Raw genomic sequence first — 18,919 nt, 5'->3', positions numbered from 1 at the left:
AGTTGGTTGATCTGATTTCTATATTGATACATTCAAAGTGCCTTAAGAAAGAGGTTACACAGGGATCCCTGGGTGGCGCAGCGGTTTGGCGCCTGCCTTTGGCCCAGGGCGCGGTCCTGGAGACCCGGGATCGAATCCCACGTCGGGCTCTCGGTGCATGGAGCCTGTTTCTCCCTCTGCCTATGTCCCTGTCTCTCTCTCTCTCTGTGACTGTCATAAATAAATAAAAATGTTTAAAAAAAAAAAAAGAAAGAGGTTACACATAAGGGATGTCATAGAACTGTTTTGTGAGATTTTTAAAAAAATATTTTATTTATTTATTTATTCATGAGAGACAGAGAGAGAGAGAGAGAGAGAAAGAGACAGAGACATAGGCAGAGGGAGAAGCAGGCTCCCTACAGGGAGCCTGATGTGGGACTCGATCCCGGGACCCTGGGATCACGATCTGAGCCAAAGGCAGATGCTCAACCACTGATCCACCCAGGTGCCCTGTTCTGAGAGCTTTTAAGGAAGACAGTCAATGTCTGAAAAACAAGTCTAAGAAAGGAAAAATAATTATGGTCTCTGTCTCACTGTCCCATGAACTGTGATGCTATCTCTTGAGAGTAGCATGACTATTTTTCATAGTCTATTATTTTTCAGAAGGATCTAGGTTATGCCAGGAGTAGCCAGAAATCACCTGCCATAGCATTGCAGCCCACTTTACAGGTGGCCTTGAAATGGAGTAGAGGAGGGAATTCCTGCCAGTGAAATTATGAGCCTTCTATCTTCCTGTCCACAGTGTCTGGGAGGCTTGTTGATCTGAACTCAAAATCTCCTCCATTTCCTGGGGAACAGCCAACAGTATGACTAAATGACAAGCACCAGACTGCCTTAGTTGGGAATCCCCAGAAGCAGAACTTAAGTCAAGGATTTGAGTGAAAGTATTTTATTTGAGGGACGACAGAAAATACCCATAGGAGATTGAAGAAGATAGACAAAGAAGGGAACGCCAGCCAAGAAAGAGTGTGTTACCAAGCCAGTTACAACTGTGGATAAATGGAGATTAACTCACAGAGAGGAATTAGGGATCAGTGGAGAGCAGATGACTTAGAGTCATCCTATAAGAGTGAGGTCATACTCCACTCAATTTTGTTTTTAAACACTCTGACAACTCCAGTTTGCCCTGCTGGCAGTGAGGCACCCTCCAGAAGTGACAGAGAGCCTTTGGACAGAGAAGCGCAGGTGCTGGCAGGTGCACGGAAGTGGAAAGTGTGAGATGTTGGTGGGCACCGGGACAGTCTACCACAGGCTGACCCTTGCACCAGTCTTGTCACTGGTGTGCCACATCAGCTTCATCCTGTCTTGTGTCAATGCTTCAAGGTGGTGGCCAGGTGCGATTTATTAAATAATTAAATACATTACTTCAAGCAGGAGGGGTGGCAGGATAAGCCACAGTCAGCTCCGGTTGGTCTCAAGGCTGCACTTGACATTCATTTTCTTCCTTCTCTCCCACACATTTCATATATTCCTCATTGTGGCCCTACATTTCCACTGGAAATGTACTGAGACTCAGTAGAACCTCAGAACTTCTTCCCTAAATAGCAGAACCCTGGGTTACCAGGATCCTACCAGGCTGACATTGTCACACACTTAGTCTCATCCCTAGGTATAGAAGCACGAGGAAGCACTCAGTTCCCTGGGGTAATTCCACACATTATTCTTGATTCCGTCCTATGACATTAGTTCTTTGTGATAATTAGAGTCAATTACTCCTACCAGTTGGGCAGCAAAACATACTCCAGCTGCAAGAGAAAAGCCCATAGGCAGAATGAAAAAAAAAAAAAAAAAGAAAAGAAAAGAATGAAAGCAGGATTTGGTCGTTGGAAGCTGATAGTGTGCATTGAAATAATAAGGACCTTGGGATGTGAGCAGAACGTGGACGGATCTGCTACACAGGCATAGAGGAACACTGTGATATTTTGCTAAATGGACAAATCTGTAGACTTTAGAGATGATTCATGACAGGGAGTTTTGGGAAAAGTGTCTGTAGGTGGGCTTACCCAAAATTTAAAGTTAAACTGAATATGGATACTCACCAGAAGATCTCAGTAAAGGGACTCTTATTTAAACACAGTGCTTGACTCATGCTTCTATGGAAAAAGAGCTCAGGAAGGGGCAACATTGTTAGCTGAAGTGATTGGCTGGCTGTCAAGGGAGAATGTCTGGGACAAATGTAGATGGCACTTGGAAGTCTGGGCCGAGTCCTTGCACCACTGAGGGAGGCCAGAAAGTATCAGAATTAAGAGCACTGGCTCAGGCACCAGGCTTTTCATGCCCAAGTCCTATTCTTGTGCAAGTCAGGACAAGCTAGGCCATGCTGCAGGTATGAACCCCACAATTCCAGCCTCTGAAGCAATATATTTCTCAATATGTCACAATCCATGCAGGTCGTTAGAGCTTTAATTATGATATTATTATTATTATTATTATTATTATTAGAGCAGCTCTCCCTTACCTTCACCTTACTTTCATTTCCACCCATCAAAATTCTACTTAACATCCAAATTTCTAATGAAATTTTATTCTTCTGTGGAACATTCCGCTCTCCCCCACTCCATTACAAGAAGCAATCCCTCTTGTCTCTTGACTCCGTGAATTTTATTTTGTATGTAATACCTATTAAGTTCTTTGATAATGGATTTTTCCTCCACTCCCTCTGTGTAAGGGTAGGGATGTAGCTTAGACATCATTTTATCAGTCAGAGAAAAAACACATAAGAGATACCAAGCATTTGTCATATAATGAGTACAGTTTTAATGGCAAGTGTACATAACTTTTGCTTAAAGAATCCTTACTTTCTGTCCATCGAAAGATGAATGGATAAAGAAGCTGTGGTCTATGTATACAATGGAATATTCCTCAGCCATTAGAAACGACAAATACCCACCATTTGCTTCGACGTGGATGGAACTGGAGGGTGTTATGTTGAGTGAAGTAAGTCAGTCGGAGAAGGACAAACATTATATGGTCTCATTCATTTGGGGAATATTAAAAAATAGTGAAGGGGAATAAAGGGGAAAGGAGAGAAAACGAGTGGGAAATATCAGAAAGGGAGACAGAACATGAGAGACTCCTAACTCTGGGAAACAAACTAGGGGTGGTGGAAGGGGAGGAGGGCGGGGGGTGGGGGTGAATGGGTGACGGGCACTGAGGGGGGCACTTGACGGGATGAGCACTGGGTGTTATTCTATATGTTGGCAAATTGAATACCAATACAAAATAAATTTATTAATTAAAAAAAAGAATCCTTGGGATCCCTGGGTGGCGCAGCGGTTTGGCGCCTGCCTTTGGCCCAGGGTGTGATCCTGGAGACCTGGGATCGAATCCCACATCAGGCTCCCATTGCATGGAGCCTGCTTCTCCCTCTGCCTGTGTCTCTGCCTCTCTCTCTCTCTGTGAGACTATCATAAATAAATAAAAATTAAAAAAAATAAAAAAAATAAAAAAAAAGAATCCTTACTTTTACTGTCTTGAGTAGGTAAATTTTATTCTGCAATAAGCTATATAAATCTTACACTAAACGTAATGGTAAGGCATAAGGAACACCTGTGTGGATATGTGTGCGTAGAAGGCACTGGCACTTATTCAGAGTAGAGTTGGCACCTATCTATCAACATAAGGGAATATTTCCGTCTCTGCTACCTCATTTGCCAGCAATGCTATGTGTCAGAGCATGTGTTAATCCATATGACTTGTCCTCTGAACCGATATATCTGCTTTTTATACCTATCAGAATTTTTTAAAAGGCGCATTTTAATTTTCTATTCTTGTTTCTCATGGTACTATTTTTCGTTCTGGAATGTGATGCATGTGTGCATTTCAGGAATATTCCGCTACCTCTTGCAGTGTGAATGCTTGACAACGATAGCCCATGATTAAAGACAGAACCAACACAGAGTTAGCAGGGTGAACATTTCTGCAGAACCCAAGGGAAGGTTGTGATCTGGGATGTTTGAATGTTCTAGTTGTATTTCTTGTCGTGTTGTTTTGAAAAGGATTGAAATATTTCATTGCTGTCCTCGTGGCCTTCAAGTTCAGAACTGGTTTTATCTCTACAGTCATCTCAGCTTCATTCAGCTGCTACATAGATAAAGCAGTCCCGAGTTTTATTCAAGAACTCATACAAAATATTCCTGAAAATGAGTTTTAATTCTCATCTTCCTCCTCTTCCTCGTCCTGGTTAATCTGGAGGTAACACAGCTCGTGACTCTCTTTGCTGTTAGCAACTGTGCATAACCGATCGTGTAGATTATTCTTCAGATATTTTTTGGTGAGGAATTTCAAAGACCTTCTGGGGGAAAAAGATCAACTCAGAAGTTACAGTAATCTTACTTTGGCTCCTTTCAGTGGTTTCAACCCTTCCACCGAGATGTCCAGCTTTGCCTTTCACTTGGATTCTCTCTTGAAGAAACTGCGCTAAATTGGCAGCATCCATGATACCATCTTCTACAGAGTGGGTGCTGTCAAGGGTAAACTTCAGAACATTCCTTTTTTTTTTTTTTTTTTTTGCTCCCCTTTCCCTCATGGATGCCATCGGAGGCAGAAAGGGCATTCACTGCAGTTTTATAATTTGTTGGAGGAGTCCACATTGCTTTGGCACAAAAGGAATATAGGAGCACAAGAAAATCAACACAGCACACACAAGTCCATGGATTTTGGGTTTGCTGTCGTCCAGGAGCGGGCTTGCAGGACGTGTACGTACTTAAACACAGCATTTTGTTTGAAAGCGTATTCAGTTCTGTTATTCCATCCTATAGTGTGTCAAATTTTTTGGAAGCAAAACCCCTAATGCTCTCCTACCTTCTTAACATGCTCTTTCCTTTATAAACAAAAAAGACAAGGGGGAAGGTATATGTTGGAGTGGAACTATGTCTATCTGTTCTAACACGCGCGTAAAGTAGTAAATTTTAAAGCTATAACTAAGAATTTCACACCAGTAATCTCCCAAGAAGGCCCCTCTGTTTTCCCCTATGGCAAAGAAAAGCAGCCAAGTTTCTCATGTTCAGTATCTTGAAATGGGCTCAGTTTTGATCCAATGGTATGTAACTCTAATGCTTGTGGAATATTGCTTAACTTGCCAAGCGATCAAGCATAGTGAGTTGCTTGTAGAGCATGGGGCAGACCTTTCTGGAGGCCTTATGTCAGGAGGGTGACTATTCAATCTTTTCATGGACTTGTCTTTCTCTTGTAACCTCTTGCACCTGGATGTCTGAATGTCCACCAGCTAATACATTTCTTCTTTTTCCTGATTGGAAACATGACTACACAGATCTTTTTTTTTCCCCCAAACAAGGGAATTTAAAGGTTTTAGCAGAATAAAATCTCTCTGATCCCATTTTGTTTGAGGTAGTTCCATAAGGAGAAGGGCAACAGAGAGAAGAAATGAAACCAGGAAGAAAAGGAGGAGAAACTAACATTTGTTGAGCAGCTACTATGTCACACACTGTGACAAGCACTTTATATGTCATATCTTTATACTTACAAATGCTCCATGAAGTTTCTGTTAATGTTGTAGATGAGCAAGCCAAACTCAGAAAAGTTAGGCAAATGGGTCAAACAGCAAATTGGAATCCAACAATTATTTAATTGCCTCTCACCCTCTGCCACCCCACTGTATGAGTCTTATGATATGTTTCAAACACCAGATTTTATCAGCACAAAAATATCCAGCTGACATACAAAATAACTAGACACAATGATTAGCATAATGAAGAAAAGTAGCTTGTGGTTTGAATCCTTTACTCCTCCACCAGTAGCTCTTTTACATATGCACATTCAGGGCTTGGCTGGACATTCCAGGGTTATCTCCCCACTGCTGACTGGTAACCTTCTTTCCTATAACATCTCCCCAATGGCAGTTCTACTGCCAAAGCCAATCCATCAAGTTTTCAAGGGTTGCCAAGGCTTCTCATTCATTCAACAGTCTTTCAACAAGTTTTTATTGAGTTCTTTATCAAGCAGAGTCCTGGTGCAAAAGAGCTCATTGCAGATGGTACAAATGAAGAGGTTTTAATGAAGGGTCAACTTAATGGTATGTGGGCAGGGTTACAAGTAGAAATCTAGAGAGGATGCAGAACCCAGAGATTAGGAGCAGCAGGTGGTCATTACAGCCCCACAGTGGAAGAAAGTAGGAAAGATGGCTTTTACCTGAGGAACAGAGTACTGGCAGGTGCTCTCTAGTTGTAGAGAGACGCAGCTCCTGCTGGAGATGAAGGACTGAGGCAGTGATGGGGCAGGAAGGAATACCACAGCCCCTGTCTCCTCCCTTACTCCACCATCATCACAGTGCCTCTCATTGGCGGAAGCACCCAGGACTTTATCACAGTACAAAGGGCTGAAAATGGATCTAGGGTGAGTTGGGGATGAAGAATCACTTGTCCAAGTGCCCTTGGGTGTCTGGCTCTGACTTAACCACTAGGGATGGAGCAGTGAGCACATCAGAGAAGGTTCTGCACTCATGCGGCTGTGCTCTAATGCAGGATGGAGACAAAATAGGAAAAAAAAAAAAAAGACGGATGCAGGGGAGAGCCTTAGTATGTCCCCTAGTGATAAGCACCAAAGAGAAAATAAGGAAGCCAGCAAAGGGGGCTTGAAATGTGTGGAGGGTAGGGTTTTAGATATGGGTGGCCAGAATTTCCCCCTTTTCACCCCGAAAAGATGACATTATCATAGAGACCTAATACAAAGAATGATGGCATGATCGGTGCAGGGAAAGGAGCATCACAGGCAGTGGGAAGAGCAAGTGCAGAGTCCCTGGGGAAGGCAGGAGCCTGGCCTGGTACCATGCAGCTGCAGACAACTGAGTGAGGAAAGAGGCATGCGAGATGAAGTCAGAGCTTGACTCAGAAGGTCTCCTTGACTCATGGCTTCACTCTGCATCTACTGGCTTCACAGTCGTGTTTCGTCTAGGACCAGACGCTATACAGAGGAGGAGGTAAAATGCTGATAGCAGAGAAAAAGAAGCCGAGAGATGCAAGGTGATTCATCCAAACCCATCTGGTACAGGCCAGTTCTCTTGTGCTAGGCCAATTAATAGCACACCCTCTGTTTATATATTGGTTTTTGTTGAGTATGATCCATATTCCTGTCATAATTAACTGGCCAGGATGTTAGGACATGATAGACCATAGCGACCAATGCAGGAGGTGCACTTTAGAAGAGAATGTGGCATTATTTAAGTTTTTCCAGGAGAAGCCATGAAATTGGACTTGACTTCGCTTATCCTGTACCCTGAGCCTTTTAGGTCTTCTCTACCCTCTAAAATAAAATTTAATGGCACATTATAAATATACTAAATGTATGTATGAGCTCCTCATGACTAGCCCCCGTCACCTCTCACTTAGATATATGTGTATGTGCTCTATATGCATATGTGTACATATATACATGTTTGTATGTATATATGTGTATATCTGTATCTGTATATGTCTATATGTGTACACCTGTATACATGTGTATATCTGTATGTAGTAGATATCGATTACATATAGAGATGTCTTAAGCTTTAGCTATATAAATGTCCTTCCCAACCTTTTTTTTCCTGACAAATTTCTGTTTGGCCATCAAGATTTCACAGCTCAGGTGTCACTTCCTCTGTGAAACTTTCCCATATAAATCCAGGAATCTTGGCCAGATTCTTCATGATCTCATGGCACTCAGTTCAGACACATGTTAGAGAACTGTTGATGCTGATTTACAAGTCAGTGATCTCAACTAGATTGTGAGCTTCTTATGGCCAAAGATGCCTTATACCCTTTTGTGTTCCTGTCTCGACAGGGGTATGATACATTAAAGTTGCTTAGAGCAGACTGTTTTTAAAGACAGATGATAGATAGATAGATAGATAGATAGATAGATAGATAGATAGGTAGAAGATAGATAAAATGAGCAAGCCTTATTTAAGAAATATATATACAACGTATATACATTATATATCTATATAACATATATACATTACATACATTATCTATCTATATAAATATCTATATGTTAAATACATAGGGCTTATGTTAAACTTGAGTTGGCAGGACTGGTATCCTCAACAGTTCACTATTAAGAGGATATGCCAATTAGATCGTGGATCATGCTATGAAATTGGTTCTAGTTTCAATTTACTAAAAATTACAGAAAACAGATACCTTGAACATAGATAATTTGTTGTTGCCCATGAAGCAATCACAGAATACTCCAGCTTCCCTCAAATCCACTGGCCTTGCTGAACCTGTCATCTTGGAGGTCTTTGTGATTTTATCTTATCTCTATTTGAGAGCCATAAAGATGAGTAACTAAAATGTGGTTAATAAACCCCAGCTGGGCATTTTCTAGGTGAATAAACACACCATTTTTTCTACTGTTTTTTCATGTGGAAATGATGAATAGGACTCACAACTCTTGTTTTCATTATAAGTAGAAAAGTAGAAATAATATCAAGTTATGATACTTGAGGTTGTTATAAAGTACTTTAGAGACACCCTTAAAGTTTCAAATAATTATAGCTCCAGTAAAATTTTTATGGCTGCCTGTGGATTTTCATGATCAAAGACAAAGTAAACAGAGAACACTTTTAGGCTGAAAGATATTCAGGCCCTTATGATTTTTTTGGTTGGCCCTCCCTCTATTCTTAAAAGAGTGATTAATAGTTTCACAGTGTAAAAGCACCCATATTTGAGATTAGGTAATTGAATGAAATTGATTCCCGAATTTAATCTTCATGCACCCCTGGCATGCTGCATAATATATTTTATTGGTGATTAAAAATACAATGAGCTCGATATAAGGGAAGGTCTTCAAAAACTTCTAGTTACCCATTTCATTCCAATCTATTCCATATATTTCAGCTCTGTGTTTTTTCTTTTGCTTAAAAATATGTTATTAGTATAAGTAGTGGAATTTGAAAAGAGCCATAGACCGTATTTAGTACAGTTAATATTAATATCCTGATTTTAATAATTGTACTGTAGCAATATAATAGAGCGTCCTTGGTTTTAGGAAATAAAAGTGTATATGAGTCAACAGGCAACATATCTTTTTCAAAAAAATATTTGTGTATGTGCATGTACATATGACATGTGTACATCCATATACACATATATACATGCCCATGGTTATACATATATCCACACACATATATGTGAATAGATAAGTGCACATGTTTATGCATGCATACGTATATGGGCAGATGAAACCCATATATATTGAATATAGATACATGAAAAATATTTTTATGCATATATAGACAGTATATGAATGTATATACATATGCATATTTTACCCATTTGTTTTATCACTAAAACATGCTTTACATTTTTTGTTTTACGTAAGAATGTTTACATATAGGAAATCTAAGTGAGTAATGTACAAGACTCCTTTGCACTGTTTTGAAACCTTTTGATATGTCTGAAATCACTTCAAAATAAAAAAAAAATCAGGGTATTTTAAAGCATGCTGAAAGTGCTTCATTCTACCAAGTGTTCTAGAATCAGATGGAAGATCGAATCCACATATGAGATTTAGCTTTGTGCGAAGGAAAATTGTGTTTTTGAGACTCCAGTTGCATTTCTAGTTCCAGTCAGAAATTCTACGAAAGGCGTGTAAGGAAGAAGAGTGAAAGAAGCTTATGCAACCCAAAGTAGGAAAAAATATGCATATATTATATACACATAATTCTGATCTAGAATGGGTCCACTCATATTTTCTAGTTGAGATAAAATTCACATAACCATTTTAAAGTGTATAATGCAATGGTGATTGAAATGGTGTACATTTGCAATGTTGCATGACCACTGCACATATCAAGTTAGAAAATATTTTTATCACCTCCCAACACCCCCACCAAACAAACAAGCAAACAAAACAATCACAAAGAAACCAAACAAACCCATTCCCTGTTAAACAGTAACTTCTCAGTCCCTGGCTATCACCAATCTGCTTTCTGTTTCTATGCATTCATCCGTTCTGGATATTTCGCATAAATGGTCTCAAACACTTTGTGGCCTTTTCATCTGGCTTCTTACACTTAGTATAATGTGTTTGAAGTTCATCCATGTTATAACATGTATCAGTACTCTGTTCCTTTCTAGACTGGGTAATATTCTATTAATACCACATTTGGTTTATTCACTTATCCATTGAGGGGGGTGTCTGGATTGTTTACACCTTTGGTTATTGTGAATTGTGCTGTTATGAACATTCGTGTACAAGTATGTGTTTGAGAGCAAATTTTCGCCTCTTTGGTGTATATACCTAGGAATGGAGTTGCTGGGTCATATGGAAATTCTTTGTGTAACTTTTTGAGGAACTGTCAGATGATTTTCCCACTAATATTTGATGTTAAGGGAAGACACATGAACTCATGATGCAGATAATCTCTGAATTTAAGCAAGTGTTTGTACATCCAATAGTTGTGTAAGGGCATGTCTCATACAAACACCATGAGTAGGACCTGGACATTTCACTTTAACCTGTACTAAGCCCTCAAAGAATTCTTATTTTGGTATCAGGAAATTTAGGGCAAAACGAGAAATTTCTAAAGAGAGGTAGAGATAAGGGAACATGGAATCGAATCGCTGTTTTGAAAGGACACAGTAAAGAAGAACAAAGAAAATGAGTGATCAATCCAGAGTAGAGTATGAGGGTTCTATACGTGATCTACGGTGTTTTCCAAATTTGCAAACCTGTTTGCCTTCTGACTCATTTTAAGAGCTGCACAGGGAATCAATAGAAGCATCTTATAAAAAAGATTTAATTATACTTTTTATAGAAATATAATTAACATACAGTGTTATATTAATTTTAGATATATAATGTAATGAGTCACAAATTCTGTATATTACTCAGTGTTCATCATGGTAAGTGTACTCTTAACTCCCTTTGCCTATTTCACCCATCCAGTCACCTACCTCCCTTCTGGCAACCACTGGTTTGTTCTCTGTATTTAAGTCTTTTTTTTTTTTTAAAGATTTTATTTATTTATTCATGAGAGACAGAGAGAGAGGCAGAGACACAGGCAGAGGGAGAAGCAGGGTCCATGCAGGGAGCCCGACGTGGAACTCGATCCAGGGTCTCCAGGATCACGCCCTGGGCCGAAGGCAGGCGCCAAACCACTGAGCCACCTGGGCTGCCCTCTGTATTTAAGTCTTTTTGTTTGTCTCTTTGTTCTGTTTTTAAGTTCCACATATGAGTGCAATCACATGGTACTTATCTTTCTCTGTCTGATTTATCTCATTTAACATTTTACCCTTTAGGTTCCTTCTTATTTTTGCAAATGGCATGATCTCATTCTTTTTATGGCTGAGTACAATTCTACTGTGTATATATACACCACATTTTCTTTATTCACTCATTTATTGACAGACACTTGGATTGTTCCCTTATCTTGTCTATTGTAAATAATGCTGCTGTAAAACCCATACAGGTACATATAACTTTTCAAATTAGTGTTTTTGTTTTCTTTGGATAAGTACTCAGTAGTAGAACTACTGGATCATATGGTAATTCTATTTTTATTATTATTTTTTCCCCAAAGGCGGCACACAAATGGCCAACAGACATGTGAAAAGATGTTTAACATCACTCATCATCAGGGAAATGCAAATCAAAAGCACGATGAGATATCACTTCACACCTGTAAGAATGGTTAGAATAAAAAAAAAAAAAACAAGAAGTAACAAGTGTTGGTGAGGATGTGGAGAAATAGGAACCCTCGTGCTCCATTAGTGGGAATGCAAATTGGTGCAGCCACTATGGAAAACAGTACAGAGGTCCCTCAAAACATACATCTTAATCACACTTCACATATTTCTCAGTTTGGTCTATTTTCTGTTGCTTTTAGAGTGGCCCCAAGTGATATTTGGCTCCTCTTTCAAAGTTGCCCCCCCAATCCATCACACCTTCTCCTGACCTCTAATAAAACACAAAATAAATATTTTCTCCCTAAGGAGATACAAAAGCATGTCCTACATGTTTGAGCAACAGTCTTCTTAATCTTCATTTTAGTCTCTTGCTGGTTGCACTGATCTCTCAGACTTCTAACCATAGGCCAGTCGTAGAATTCATCCCTGAGCCTTGTCTCTATGTACTCACACTACCTAGAAGTCCCCAAGTTTCAACTTAAAATGCATTCCACACTCAGACAACTCCCAAGCTTTTGTCTCAAGCTAGGACTGCCCCCTCTAAATCCCAGAGTTATCCACCTGCACAGGAGACTCTTCTACTTGGATGTCCAACTGACACTTAAAACTTAATGTATCTAATGCTTTCCCAGACCTGCTTCTGCCTCTGTCTTCCCTGTTGGTGGACACTCACCCGTTAGAGTCTAAGCCAAGTATTATGTCTTCTTACTCCCCACATTTAATCTGCTTGCAAATCCTTTTGGCTTTATCTTCCAAATGTATTCAGATTCCAACACTTCTCGCTATCTTTGTTCAAGTCACCGTCATTTCTCACCCAGATTAGCTCAATACCCCTCTAGCAGGTCACCCTGCTTGGTTATGTTTTCATGTTTCTGATCACCTATAATTTTATCAATTGGGCAGCCCGGGTGGCTCAGCAGTTTAGTGCTACCTTCAGCCCAGGGTGTGATCCTGGAGACCCAGGATCGAGTCCCACGTTGGGCTCCCTGCATGGAGCCTGCTTCTCCCTCTGCCTGTGTTTCTGCCTCTCTCTTTCTCTCTCTCTCTTTCTTTCTCTCTCTCTGTGTGTCTCCAATGAATAAATAAATCTTAAAAAAAAATCTTATCAATGAAGTCTTCCCAAACAAGTCTATTTAAAATAGCATCCCAGCATTCCCTAATCCCATTCCCTGTTCTATAAACTTTACACATTTAGACAAACATAGCAGCATACTTCTTTGGATGTCTCAGCTCTCCCTACTTAGAGTGTGAGCTTCAAAAAAGCAGAGATTTTTGTCTGTTTGTTCATTCATTCTTTCTTCTTCTTTTTTTTACTTTTCTTTTTTTTATAAATTTATTTTTTATTGGTGTTCAATTTGCCAACATACAGAATAACACCCAGTGTTCATCCCATCAAGTGCCCACCTCAGTGCCCATCACCCAGTCACCCCACCCCCTGCCCACCTCCCCTTCCATCACCCCTAGTTCATTTCCCAGAGTTAGAAGTCTTTCATGTTCTGTCTCCCTTTCTATCTAGAGCTGAGATTATTGCCCAATACATTATAAAGGATTATTTAAAGTATTTTTAGAGATATAAATGAATGAAAATGTCTAGGATACTTGCAAACTCTTCTTTGTGAAAAATAATATTCATCTGAAATTAAATTGATATAGTTAAGTAATCAGTCATGTTTCATGTATTTAAAAATATTTTAGAGTCAGAAGATCCTCAAAAAACAGGAAATCCTTGTATATGAAAATTTTCAGGGCCAACAGATACCTCCTGAAGAGGCTTAATTAAAGGGTGCCTATTCAAGTTGATCTGTGGCCCTCAGCAGTACAATTTAAACACACTTGTAAACCTCTAGTGAAATATCCCTGGACTCGGTATCTGTAGTCTGGGAATATCATTGTGTCTTTGTGACACACCAGTGGTGTGACAATTGGGCAAGTTGCTTGGTCCACTTTGAGCTTAAGCTGTAAATTGGTGATGGTAGTAATAATAAGGAGCTCAAGTGATATCCGTGAGTATCAGCTGAGATTTCAGGTATATTTTGTAAAATCTTAATCATGTTACGAGTATAAGAAACTTGGAAAAATGTTACAGCTATAAGGAGGAGGACTCTGTTCTCAGGGTAAGAAAAAACAAAATTATTAAGTTCAATTCCATAATTCTCTTACCACAGAATTTTTCCTTACTGTCAGATTTATTCAAAACTTGATTGAAGGAATTGTTCTTGCCTGTTTGAGGGAATCCTTGGCAGCCTGAAAATAATGTGAGGACATTCAGATCCCAAGCTTTATTCCAATTCTCTAAATGGGCTTGGCTTTTCAGCTATGAGTCATATGAAGGCTGTTCTCCTCTTCTTCGGGCCAGGCTTATTCTTCCACTGTTTTTAAAAATTAATCTGGCAAATGCCCAACAGGTGGCTAAAGCAAAACACATATATGGTGGAATGAAGTTTCCAGGATACTGGTATTGATCTAGGCCTCAGATCTGCTTTGGGACATTAGTGTGAATATCCACACTGACCGGGTGCTTCGCTGTCATCATTGTCACCATCCCCTATCCATCACTGGTTATCATCTTAGTGCCAAGAATTTGAGTCAGTAGTCAATGCACCCTATTGCTTTTATACTGTGTCAAAGCTCTGTAAGGTTAGCATTATTACCCTCATTTTATACAGGAAGAGATTGGAACTTAGGAGGGTAACATTATTTTTCAATAAGGAGTTAACAGAATCAGATGATAGATTCAAATCTGACTTCAAAGCTCATGGCTTTTGTTATCACACAAGTCTCTTATTTTTATATATTTATTTTTCACAAGTCTCTTCTAATAACCAAACTCCTTCTCCATTTTGTAAGCTCACATTGATACTAGAATTCTCCTGAGGGCAGAGCGTCTCAACAAAGGGATTTGGGGGGTGGATCCGTGGGTGGCTCAGTGGTTTAGCGCTGCCTTCAGCCCAGGCCATGATCCTGGGGACCCGGGATCGAGTCCCACGTCCCACATCAGGCTCTGCATGGAGCCTGCTTCTCCCTCTGCCTGTGTCTCTGCCTCTCTCTCTCTATCTCTCATGAATAAATAGGTAAAATCTTAAAAAAAAAAGTAATTATAAAAAAAAAGATGGGGGATGAGAGCAAAGGAAAAAAAAGATAGAAACTAACAAATCTTAATATGAAGATTAAGACTTGGAAGAAGAGGTATTTCTTACATTCTTATCACAAAATTTTCTTTGGACATTGGCATACTCTTGCCTGGTCTTGCCTAATTTTGTTAAGGCTTTGGCAGATAAGTATGATCATTGCCCTAGCCTCCTGGGGTTAGAGTTTAGTTGGAGTATTGCTTCTGAATTCTTGTTACTATTGACTCTTAATGTGTCTACCTAATGTATTATCTAAACATAAAAAGTATTCTCAGATCCCTAAATCCTCAATAAATAGTTTTGACGGATATATCCTTTTTGTGTTTCTTTCAGCCTCTTGGTAAAACCCTACTGGGCTATTTGCTCCTTTTACACATGCAGTTCAGCACCGAATTAAAAGAATGTGAAGCCTATATATATCATGGCCCAGCTTCTAGCTCGCCTCTGGCCTTGCTGGTTCTTATTAATGATTCATTTCTTTTGACAGGAGCGGCAACATTTCAGGACTTCTTGGGTGGAAGAAAGTTGGCAGAGAGAAAGTCCATAGTGAGTAGTTAAACGTTATATGAATTAATAACCCCCATCAATAGTTTAATGGATGAAATGCATTGATTGCTTTGAGAATTATGCTGAGGTCTACAGTAATAAGCAGAAATGTCTGATTTGACATCTTTTTTTTTTTTATATGTCTGCAACGTAATCTACTACCAATTACACAACAACCCCACCGAAGGAGTGCTGAGTGGTCCCACTACAGTAGTAACATGTTATAAAAGCTCGGGTTTCAGGACAATTAGCTTCTGGCTACAGTTTATTACCCCATTTGAGATTTAAAACATTTTTTTTCCATTGCATTCCAACAATGCTTATGTGTCTGGGGCTAACACTTTAAAACAATAATGAAATGGCAAATATCTGTCTGGCTGGGGTTTGTTCAAGAAGGGTGTGTATTGGCATTAAAAAAAAAAATCAAGGCAGAGTGAACAAAACAAAAGCAACTTCCTTAATTTCTCAAAGTGGCCAGGATTATAATGTTTACCAAGAAAAAACATGCCTTTCATTTATAGAAGATTTAAGAAATGTTTTGGAGACTATGATCATTCCTGCTTATTTAAAGGCAATTTCCACATGATGAAAAAGTAGTCCATTGATAATTCATATCCATGCATATATTTGGTGGTCATCACCAGATTTCTGGTGTAAGATATATGAATCCCTCTTTGAATTGGCTGGCGTTACAAAAATGGCAATCAGGAAATTTTCAGATGATGATGATGATCACGATGATAACGACAATAGTGGACCTTATTGAGAGTCTGTCCTGTGGCCAGGTAGTGTGCTAAAACTTTATTGTGATGATCTTAATTATCCTAAGTATCTCTTCAGTTAGGTACTGCTATTTTCCCCATTTTACAGATGAGGGGATTGAGGCTTATGGAATCCAGTAATTGAAGGTAAAACCTAAAATGGGCTAACAATAGTGAGTCTGTAGACTGGGGCTTTTGAAAACTAATCTAAGGCTTGAATCTCTATGCAGTACTACCTGATGATGGTGGTGGTGGTAGAGGTTGTGATGAAGATGACAAAGGCCAAGAGTAAGAGACCTGAGGGATCTTCTTGTCAATCTTTTACATGTTTTATTAAGTAGCTCTTTCCAGGATGCTTAGGTATCTCAGTGGTTGAGTGTCTGCCTTCAGCTCAGGGCATGATCCTGGGGTCCTGGGATCAAGTCCCATATCAGGGTCCCCACAGGGAGCCTACTTCTCCCTCTGCCTGTGTCTCTGCTTCTCTCTCTGTGTCTCTCATGAATAAATAAATAAATAAATAAATAAATAAATAAATAACTCTTTCCTCCAGAAATCTGAGCCATTTTCTCTCCTGTTTCCTTTCTCTTATGTCCACTTGAATTATCTTTCCCAACCTACTGTTTTTCCCTCCTATTGTTCACACTGTGTGATTTGATACTTCCTGTGGTTCTTAAGGAGCTGAGTTGGGTGGGATGAAATGGGGATGTGACCCCTATTTCAGTAATTTATAGGCCTCCATGTTTAGTGAAGGATGAGGGTGTCATTGAGATTGGATTCCAAGAGCTTACTTACCTATCACCAATCTACAATATTCATTTTTTGTTGCCTTTCTCACCTCAGGATTTTTAAACTTCTAATGTTGGATGTAATCAAGACTATAGAGCAACCCACGGGTGTGATGTTTCTCCATCTAACGCTGTACCGAATCATTAAAATCATACCTTTTTTATTCTTTGGAATAAAGAATGCTTCCTGTGAATTGAAATATTAATATTTAGAAAATTAGAAAGAAAATCTATGCAAAAATGAACCAGGCACAGTAAATAAAACAAGTGGATTAGTAAGTAAACAATAATATTGTGTTGACCTAAAGCATATAGTGCATTACTATCTCCTGATAGCCGCTTAGGTCAGGGTATTTCTCACCAAGGTGTGTTGGCCCGCAATGCATTAGGTACAAGGAGGTGCATCTCCTTCAAACAGAGGGCTCTTCCTAGTTCGTATTCTCCTGAGGCTCTTCATAGCTCCTGGCATGTTGGTTTCCCACTTGGGAGTGACTGGAGAAAAAACTATTTATTTCTCTCCATTTATGCAGTACTATTGCCCTCTGCTGAGGTCAGCATTGGTTCTATTCTTGAAGCTTTTTTTGTACAGATCCATCATTTCCATGATGTTAGATGAGCTGACATTGGTGTCTCCTGCCTAGAATTCCACTCCCTATCTCATCTATTTGGAAAATGCCTACTTATTCTTCAGAGGCTGCTTCAATTTCATCCTTCCTTTCCTCTCCTTTTTTTTCCCCTTTTTTCCCTAGGTTGAATCACTTTCTCATTTGTGTTGCCCTAAGTCTGTGTGTATCACATTGCACTATAAATACTTGTTTTTCTCTACTACGAGACTGTACTTGAGGGAGATTCTGGCTTATTCATTCTTTTTTTTGTATCTGCAGCACCCAGCAGAATGTAAGGTCTGTATTAGGTTTAGGATAAATGTTTCTTGTCCTGCACTGAGGTTCTATATCTCTGACTATGTGCTCCTTCATTCAAAGTTATTAAATATTATAACATTTATAATTTACATACAACACAGTATTGATCTAGGAGCCATAACAGTGGATTATCTATCATTGTTTTGTAACTCTTGGGTATCAATTTTATCATCTGTCAACTAGAGGAATTGATAGATTTCATTTGTTTTTCATTCATTCATTAGTTTATTCATTAATTCATTCAAGATAAATTGATCAAGTGCCTGCTTTGCCTTGGACATTGGACTAGGCAACTTCTTAAGCATAAGATGCCACTTTTCTGGTTTTAGTTTAAAATACTACATATTTCAGTTGGAATATAAAAAAATTTGAATCTGTGTAGATAGTAAATTTAACAATGCTACTTTTATAAGCTGTGCTACTTAATTTACAAATAGACACTGTTTTGAATATAAGTCAAACCAAGATAGTAACACTTTATTTCTGAATCTCATTAATGCTTCAAATGTACTATTTGTATCAACTAATCTTAAAATATCATTTCCTTGGGTGATCACAGAGTAGGATTTCTGGGTTTTATCATAATGTTTGTTTTACCTTTTTAAATTTACCAGAATATTGACTTAATGTATATTTTTTATATTTAGACAGTTGTAGAAAGTCTTTGGGTTGAAGATCTATACGTTTGTTCAACAGATGTTTACTGAGTGTCTAATATGTGCCTACTGTTAAAATATATGCCTAGGAAAGAAGGTCAACAAAAGGGACCTCTGTTTTTGAGAAGTTTGTAGATCTGAGGAGAAACATAGATGTAAACATATGATGATAGAAGAATATTGAAGTTTTAGCTGAGAGGAAGAAATGTGCTCAGGTTTGGCTGAGGGTAGGGTGGGCACAACAGACTTGTCAGAAAAAAGTCTTGGTACTTGACTTGGTACTTGTCAATAGATGGTACTTGAGGTGAGTGTCAAGATGTATGTATGCCCCCAGGCTGAAAATGCTGGGAGGAGGGCGAACAGTCCAAGAACAGGAAGCAGGATGAATAGTTGAAGCAGATAAATGTGCAGTAATACGTCACATTTAGGCAACTAGGTAATACGTCAT

At 39.1% G+C, this 18,919-nt stretch overlaps 1 long non-coding RNA gene and 1 pseudogene across 7 annotated transcripts in view; one reads left to right on the top strand and one right to left on the bottom strand.

Annotated features, from left to right (window-relative positions):
• Positions 1-18,919, top strand: part of LOC140607066 (uncharacterized) — a 571,123-nt gene that overhangs the window by 102,188 nt on the left and 450,016 nt on the right. For all 7 annotated transcript variants that reach the window (XR_012009215.1, XR_012009213.1, XR_012009217.1 and 4 more), the window contains exon 2: positions 15,288-15,346. This is a non-coding gene — a long non-coding RNA (uncharacterized lncRNA). The remainder of the gene's footprint in view (positions 1-15,287; positions 15,347-18,919) is intronic.
• Positions 4,189-4,576, bottom strand: LOC140607559 (large ribosomal subunit protein eL22 pseudogene; annotated as a pseudogene).

Source organism: Canis lupus, chromosome 16, assembly GCF_048164855.1.
Source record: "Canis lupus baileyi chromosome 16, mCanLup2.hap1, whole genome shotgun sequence".
Classification (NCBI taxonomy): Eukaryota; Metazoa; Chordata; class Mammalia; order Carnivora; family Canidae; genus Canis; species Canis lupus.
Note: the sequence above shows the minus strand (reverse complement) of the source record. Positions and strands in the feature narration are given on the sequence as shown.